Source organism: Cibotium barometz, chromosome 28 (genome assembly GCF_041138505.1).
Source record: "Cibotium barometz isolate CiBa-2024 chromosome 28, ASM4113850v1, whole genome shotgun sequence".
NCBI lineage: Eukaryota > Viridiplantae > Streptophyta > Polypodiopsida > Cyatheales > Cibotiaceae > Cibotium > Cibotium barometz.
Genome location: NC_141073.1, coordinates 50811590 through 50819947, shown reverse-complemented (window position 1 = coordinate 50819947; position 8358 = coordinate 50811590). Strand labels below are relative to the sequence as shown.

Genomic DNA, 8358 nt, shown 5'->3' with positions numbered 1-8358 from the left:
TCCTACGTATAATCTTTCTATTCACTGGATCCCAAAGTCTATACCCCATTTCACCTCTGTCACCATATCCTAGGAATATGCATTTGTGAGACTTAGGATCAAGTTTAGTGCGTATTTCCCTGCGTATGTGCACGTACGCAACGCAACCAAACACTCTCAAGTGCTTGTAGGACAGAGGCTTTCCTGTCCATACTTCCTCTGGCACTTTCCCACCAAGCCTCGTGTTAGGTGACCTGTTTATAAGATGAATGGCTGTCATAAAAACTTCAGCCCAAAAACCATGAGGTAACGCAGCATGTGACAACATAGAACGGACCTTCTCCTGAATGGTCCTGTTCATCCTCTCTGCTGTCCCGTTTTGTCGAGGATCATAAGGAGCAGAGAGCTCCCTCTTGATGCCTTTAGCATCACAAAAGTCCTGAAACTGTTTGGACATATACTCTCTACCATTGTCGGAACGCAAAGCCTTCAGTGTTTTGCCAGTTTGATTCTCAACATGAGAAACAAACTTCTCAAACACTGAGAATGTATCACTCTTCAAATGAAGAGGATAAACCCACACCTTGCGTGTGGCATCATCAATAAAAGACACAAAATATTTTGTCCCTCCCAAAGAAAGCTTAGGCATCTCACATACATCTGTATGCACAAGCTCTAACTGAGCATCTTTCTGTCCAAGAGCTTTCTTGTGGGGGCACTGGAGTTGCCTGCCATATATACAATGCTCACAAAACTGAAAACTTAGAACTTTAGAGAAGGCAAGTAACCAAAACGAGACAATTGCTCCATTCCTTTGACACTCATGTGTCCCAACCGGCTATGCCACATAGAGATTTCCGGCAGCTCGGTTGCATTTACATTAGCATGGTGACAAACACCAGCATGCATGAGGTAAAGAGTGTCCACCTTAGAGCCTCTGGCAACAACCAGTGAGCCCTTACTAATCTTCCACTTTCCACTACCAAATGTGGTAACATAACCAGCATCATCAAGCTGTCCAGTAGAAAGTAGGTTTTTCTTGATCTCAGGCACATGCCTGACATCATGGAGCATAAGCTGTGAGCCATCTGAAAACACAAGCCTCACATCACCTCTGCCAAGAATCTGGCATGCATGGTTGTCACCCAAATAAACTACTCCTTCATTGCCAGCAGTATACCTGACAAACAAGTCTCTGCAACCTGTGAAATGATAGGAGGCACTTGAATCAAAGATCCATGAGTGCATACCATGACCATCTCCTGCATGGAGTGAATGGGCATCAAGTGAAGACATGAATAGGACTTCATCCTCACTGTCACCTGTATGTGACACATTGACTTCTTCAATCTTGACTCCACTTTTGCCCTTTGGCTTTGCATCTTTGGCTTCATCTTTGTCTTTGTCTTTGCCTTTGATCATGAAGGATCTCTCCGAGGGCAATAGTGGCAGCCAAGCCGAAGTCTGCTAGAAATACATCCTCATGATCGGTGCCTTCCACTCGATGCAAGAGGATGTTTCCCGGTTTCACGCCCCTGTGGATGATGGCACGGGAGTGGCAAGTGGCAAGTGGCAAGTGTGCAAGCAAGGCTAGCCACTATGGGAGATGCCTCGTGGTCATCAAGCTTGAATTGCGGGGGATGAGAATCAAGCTTACCAAGCAGGTCTCCTGCGTCGTAGAAGGGGGTGAGGAGATGGAAGCAACCGTCATCGCCCTCAATGGTGGAAACCAGGGGTAGAACGCCGGGTATGCCACTGAGGTGGTGGAGAAAGCAGGACACATCTCCTTAAGAATTAAAGAACATGCCATGACTGTGAGTTCATGTGTTCATGGCATCTGGCAATAGAATACATGGCACACAAGAAGCCACGTCAAGTTTCATCATCCTGGCTAGCACATCTATGTTCCAGCAAAAGCCGAGAACATAAGGCCAGACTATGTTCTGTTTGACACATCGATGCCGTTGTATGCAAGGTAGAAGTGCCCTCTCCCTGTATTTTGAGGTGATGCTACACATAATGAACATTTCTTGTCTGTACACTTTCCAAAAAAGTGTGCAGGCCCGGGGGGTGGGCCTTGAGGCTCATCTACTGACATGATAGCATAATGGTGGTGATCATGATCTCATGTGGCCATGACATTCCATTGGTAATACACCATAAGCCTCAAATCAGAAAGAGGGTGGGAGCTCATGCCTGGAGGGCAGCAGTGCCTTGAAAGGAGCGAAAACTTGCTCAAAATCTGCAAACCATCACTCAGAGCTATGAGGTCCATTTGGAGGGTACTTCCCCCACCCTCCACATCCTCTACATCAGCTTGTCTTTGGGGTTGCATTCTTACCACATACCATGACCAGCAAGCAGGACACGTTTCCTTAAGAATTAAAGTACATGTCGTGACTGTGAGTTCACATGTTCATGGCATCTAGCAATAGAATACATGGCACATAAGAAGCCACATCAAGTTTCATCATCCCGGCTAGCACATCTATGTTCCAGCAAAAGCCAAGAACATAAGGCCAGACTATGTTCTGATTGCTCACAGCCATATTCAAGGTAGAAGTGCCCTCTCCCTCTATTTTGAGGTGATGCTATACATACTGAACATTTCTTGTCTGTACACTTGCCAAAAAAGCGTACAGGCCCATGTGGGGCCCACCCAGGCCGCTGCACAGGGCCGGGCCCGGGGAGGGCGCGCGGGGGGGGGGCGGGGGGGAGGGGGGCGGAGTTGGTTGGGTTTGTGGGGGGGTGGGTGGGGTTAGGTTCGCTATGGAACATGCAAGCCCCTCTGAAAAGTATCTTGAGCCTTCATGGAGCAGCATACCATGCTAGAAGCCAAGAGCTCTGATCTAGCACACAAAACCAGGAGCTGTAGTAACTCGGGCAGGATGAGCTATGGCAGGCCAATGTTGTCGATAGCATTTTCTGCCCATAGGGATGCAGACTCTCCACGTGATCTTGGCATCCTCATCATCCCCATGATCTGTGTCATCGACGACTGGCTGTATTGGTAATCCAGGTTGAGAAGAGCGATGGAGTGTGCCATGTCACCACAATGTTGCTGATAGCATTTCCTGCTCCTGCGCACACCTGTTTTTCTAGTAATCTTGGGAGCACTGTCATGTGCGTACTGACTGTGATACAGCTCCATGCTTCAAGTTGACATCGATCATGGGCTCAGTATTGAGGAGAAGCCATGGATGAGACAAGAACTCATCCAGGGTAAGCCTGGAGTCGGGGGGGGGGGGGGGGGGGGGGTGCCCGTGAGAAGGTCTTGTGCTGAAGGGGAGAGGCCACAAGTGTCGAGTTCAAGCTTGTTGCATAGGATGGCATGATGGATGGCAGAGTCGGGGGCATCATGGGGGAGGCCATCAATAAAAGGCAAAGTAGAGGTAAGAAGCAGGTGAAGGACGACACCCAAACTCCAAGCATCGGCGCGATGGTCGTAATTGCCCCGGATAACCTCAGGAGCCTGGTAACGGGAGGTTCCAACTCGGTCGTGAAGCATCTCTCCGGGGGCGATGGTGGCAGCCAAGCCGAAGTCTGCTAGAAATACATCCTCATGATCGGCGCCCTCCTCCACTCGATGGAAGAGGATGTTTCCCGGTTTCACGTCCCTGTGGATGATGCGACGGGAGTGGCAAGCGGCAAGTGTGCGAGAAAGGCACTATGGGAGCGGCCTTCTCGCGGTCATCAAGCTTGAATTGCGGGGGATGAAAATCAAGCTTACCAAGCAGGTCACCTGCGTTGCAGAAGGGGGTGAGGAGATGGAAGCAACCGTCATCGCCCTCGACGGTGGAAACCAGTGGATGAGACTTGATGTTGCAGATCATCAGCGAAACCCGGAGCCTCTAATTTCCTCCTTTTGCTAGCTATGCTCTGTTCTTTCTGCTGTGAGATTGATTGCTGCGGCGAGCGAGTACGATGATGAGAGAGGCCGCGGGGCTGATCGCGACACAGAAGAACTAGCCCCTGTTCACCTTTGCCAAGCTCGCGGAGCGTCTCAAGACCCAGTTGCCTCTTCAGTACGCAGCAACAAGAGCTAGCCATATAAACTTCTTCTTCTTCTCCTACCTGCAAGCTCTCTGATTTCTTCTCCTTCTTCTGTTGAACCAAACGCTGCTCGATGTTGCTGAATTTCTGCTCGATGTTGCTGAATTTCTTCTTCTGATTTTGCATTTTGACTCTGCTAGTAAAAAGCAGAGGTAGCCAACACGCTAAAAGCGTCAAGAGATTACTTTTTGTGTGAATATTTATAATATTAAACTTCAAAAAGACAGAAATTACAGCATATATAAGAGTTCTTTTTACATCATCACTAAAAGAGGGAATAAAGGCTCCAGATCATACTTGTTGCAAATTAGTAATTTGCATAGCAACTCCTATCTTTCATCCTCCCAAACAAATGAGTTGGCTCCAAGATAAATGGTACCCAAGTTGCATAGAAGCTATGGGATGCTTTCCCTTGAGGTACCATCTCTTGGTTTTAGGTCCAAATTTAGGAAGTTTAATCTTCATTTATCTGCTGGAGCCACCTGCAATCATCCAAGTGTTAGGGGAGCCTAGTATGCACAAATATCATCAGCCCTACACATCTGATGATCCCATTCTGAATGGATTGAATGGCTTGAAGAATATTAATGTCATTCATTTGGTTAACATAGTACACAGATCTACACACATTCATGCATTATCTCAATAGCATCCAAACTAGATCCCCCCCCTCTTTGAAATACTAAAGTGTTCCTAGAAGTCCATATTTCCCACACGCATACATATCTAATGATGTTAAATAACCAATTAGCTGCTTCCTCTTCCTCAACCCCCCTTCCCAACACCCAGTCCCCCCAGAATCCTAGAATTCCCAATGACCTAGCCACCCATCTCCCCAGCCTAAACCAAAAACTTTTAATAGCAAGGCAAGCCCAGAAAATATGTTTCCCATCCTCCATCAGATCTACACCTTGGGCAGCATCCTAAGGTAAAGTTTCTTTGCAGTAGTTTGGCGCCAATTGGAAGGGCCAATAGGCAAACACTCCACATAAGAAAACCTGAAACCTCAGAGGTAGGTTAGATTCCCAAATAAGCTTCCATCTCTTCCTCCAAGTGCCAGCCTTCCAATTTTCTTTCCAGGCTTTGTTGCAGTAATCAATGTTTATATCTAATTTCCTTACCTATGTGTACAGGAATTTTGCTGAGCCCTTATTCAGTTTAACTCCATTAAACCACGTCCAATCTTTAACCCAACAAGAGTCATCAAACGATGTTGATACCCCGACCTTATTCAGTTTAACTCCATTAAACCACGTCCAATCTTTAACCCAACAAGAGTCATCAAACGATGTTGATACCCCGACCTTCTGAATTTCTCCCTGTATCTAGCTGACCAATAGTTTCTCTCTGGTCTGTAATCTAAACTCCTGAGCTATTTGATCAAGTTCCTTCCATCTTGCAAGGACCCAATCCCAATAGTCTGTCAGTCTTCTCACACCCCTATTATTCAACTTCTTTGCCAAGTTTACATTGAGCAAGGCCAAAGGAGGGTTGAAGTGAACCTTCGTGGGGCCATGTGCGGGAAAAGTTTGTCCCAAATTATCCTTAGAAATCTAAAATGGCTAGCTTATATTGAAATTAGGATAAATGAAAATGGACTAAACATATGAGAAAGAAGTTCTAAAATCATTAAGAAATTAAGGTTGTTGATCGTGTGAAAAGGATGTGAAAGATAATGTTAAAAGGGAAAATGTGCAAAATCGCACATTACTTTTATGAGGAAAAAACTTATACTTCAAAGCTTCATTAATTAGCCACGTGCTTTGGAAAATAGCACATCTTGTCCGTGATCAAGTGCCTAGACAAGCCATCTATAAGTGTTTGAGTATAGCCTAATGTGTATTCACACTTACTTGTTTAATAACATTGCTTAAATAACAACACCTTGGCGATTAACATGCGAACCAGAAGCTCATGCAAACCCCACTTTGGCAAATCTAAATCCTTACAATGACCTGCACAAATCTTGCTCTTTTATCACCTTTAAAAGCACATGAATCTAATGCAAGAATCTAGGAAGCTTATTTTGATTGTGTGAAAAGTTGAAACTCGTAAAATTCATAATAAATAGACTACTTATAAGCCTAAGCTTTTAGGATGAGAACCACACTTTACAAAGCAAGACATGGCCTTTGAACCTCACAAATATCTCAAAATGAAAATATGTGTGTGATACATTGTGGATATGTATGTTGAAAGGAGTGATGCTAAAGTGCCAAGTCACCTAATCAAAGTTATCCCACATGAGCTAAAGGGGTCATTTTCAATGGAATCAAGCCTCTTTATGAGTACACCTCTCAATCTTATAACCTAATTGTGCTTGAGTCTAAAACTCAATTATTTTAGTTCATTCATCATGATTGTTCTTAGGTGTCACCCACCCTAGCTTAGCTTAGCACTAATCACATGTTAATTGGTATAGTCTTTCGTAGAATCACCACCTCCATGGGAGCTTGGATTCACAAGTTTTAAAATGGTATCAGAGCCAAGTTCTTTCTCCCTATACCTTCGCATTCATCTCTTCCAACTCACATTGCATTAATCTCGGTCTATAAGCCATTTGCACTCACTTAAGTCCAACCTTATCTTCTACCTAAGAAAGAGGCTAAGATTGCAAAGCCTCAATCTCCATACTCTCAACATTTTCCAAGATCTTTTAGCCACTTACTCCCCATATCAAGGCGTTTAATCTCACCATGTGATTTCAACTAAAATCATCTCCAGGTCGCGTATTTTGCTCTATAGCGCTCAGCTGGTCTGTTCTCTTATTCCGTCGAGAGTGATGCAATCAACTAAAGCCCTTTTAGCCACATGTGGGTTAGCAATGCTACCCACAAACCAAGTTTCAGTCCATTTCATCCACTAGTGACAGCTGTGGGATCAAAAAAACCAGTCGGGCATAAACGTGGATTTGAGCTGATTTCTGTGCAAAATTGAGTTGATTGTGGGTCCCATCCAAAGGTACTCATCAAGGGCAAGAAGGCCAAGCAAAAAGCGCCATCAAAAACACCATTGGTTTGGTGAATTTTATCCTCCAATTCTTAGCTCTATTAATCATTGTGATTAGTACTTAATCAATCCATCTCATCCACTTGCATTGCTCAATTTAAGTGATTTTTTTCATTGTATCTAGTTTAATTTTAGCACATAATGTTCACCTTACCCACGTGTAAAAGGGATAGACACTGCCTGAGCACTAAAATCAAGGTTCAAGGTAAAACCCTCTTCTTATCATGGAGCATGTACAAGCCATCTCAAGATTTAATGGTGATGAATGGCAAAGCAAGACCATGTTCTTGCTTATGCGTTAGGGGCATTGGCACCTAATTGAGGATGAACAAGTTTGGGAGGTTGAGCTACTTCAAAACAACAAAGCATTGGGCCTTATTGCTCAAAATCTTGGTGATGATGTGATTAGTCACATTCTCACAGAGGGGGGGCGGGCAGGACAAAGGGGGGGCACATAGTCGAAAAAGTGGAGGGGGGAGCGCAGGCGGGGGCAGGGGGAGAGAAGGGGGGCACAGCATCACAAGAGGGAGGGGGGGGTAAAGGCAGGAGAAGGGGGGCGTACACTCACAAGGTCCTGAACTACAGTCTTGTTGAGAGAACTCTCATGGCAATGCATCTCTACAAATAAAAATCAATGCCATTCATCATTGAATAGAAGTATATGACTGTCAATATTCTTAGACAAGTTATACTTAGTCACTTTTTGCCTACCAAGTCTAGAGTACCAATGCCATATTTCTCCCACCAAGACACAGGCTCCAATTATGTGTCCCTCAGTTGTGTTGTTGGTCATCCAAACATGTGGCTATTATTCTGATATATGAGAAGCTCATCCTCCAGCTTTCTCATAAGCTGCACATCACCATCCACTAGCCTGGAAATGTAAGAGTTCCATCCTACCTCTAGCTCTTCACTCAAGTACTGGTCCTCACTTATCCAAAGAGGATGCAAAATGTGTGCAACTATGTGGATTAGCCTATGAAACCAGTCCCAGCGTTGGTTCCATATCTTCCAAATATCTTGAACTCTAGATATGAGTTCAAAGTTGCAAAAAGTAAGCAATGAGCATATACTTCAATCTTCTAAGCTCTATGATCTATCTAACTTCAAGAGAAAGAATAAGAGTTATACCTCTCAGGAGACAATAATGTACAAGCATCGAGGGCTTCTCCCCAATCTTGTCCATGAACTCATAGAGGAGCCCAATGGTACTCCCCTCCATGTTTGTAAGTCGAAGGACACTATACATGGGATTGAGTGTCTTGAGACAAGTGCCTACACATCATTCCACCAAGTCTCCCACTCACGACATACCAT

The 8358-nt window shown here is 44.7% G+C and overlaps 1 pseudogene; it reads right to left on the bottom strand.

Moving 5' to 3' along the window:
* Positions 1–3098: 3098 nt before the first annotated feature.
* LOC147622899 (calcium-dependent protein kinase 16-like) lies at positions 3099–4108 on the bottom strand (annotated as a pseudogene).
* Between the last annotated feature and the right edge of the window lie 4250 nt (positions 4109–8358).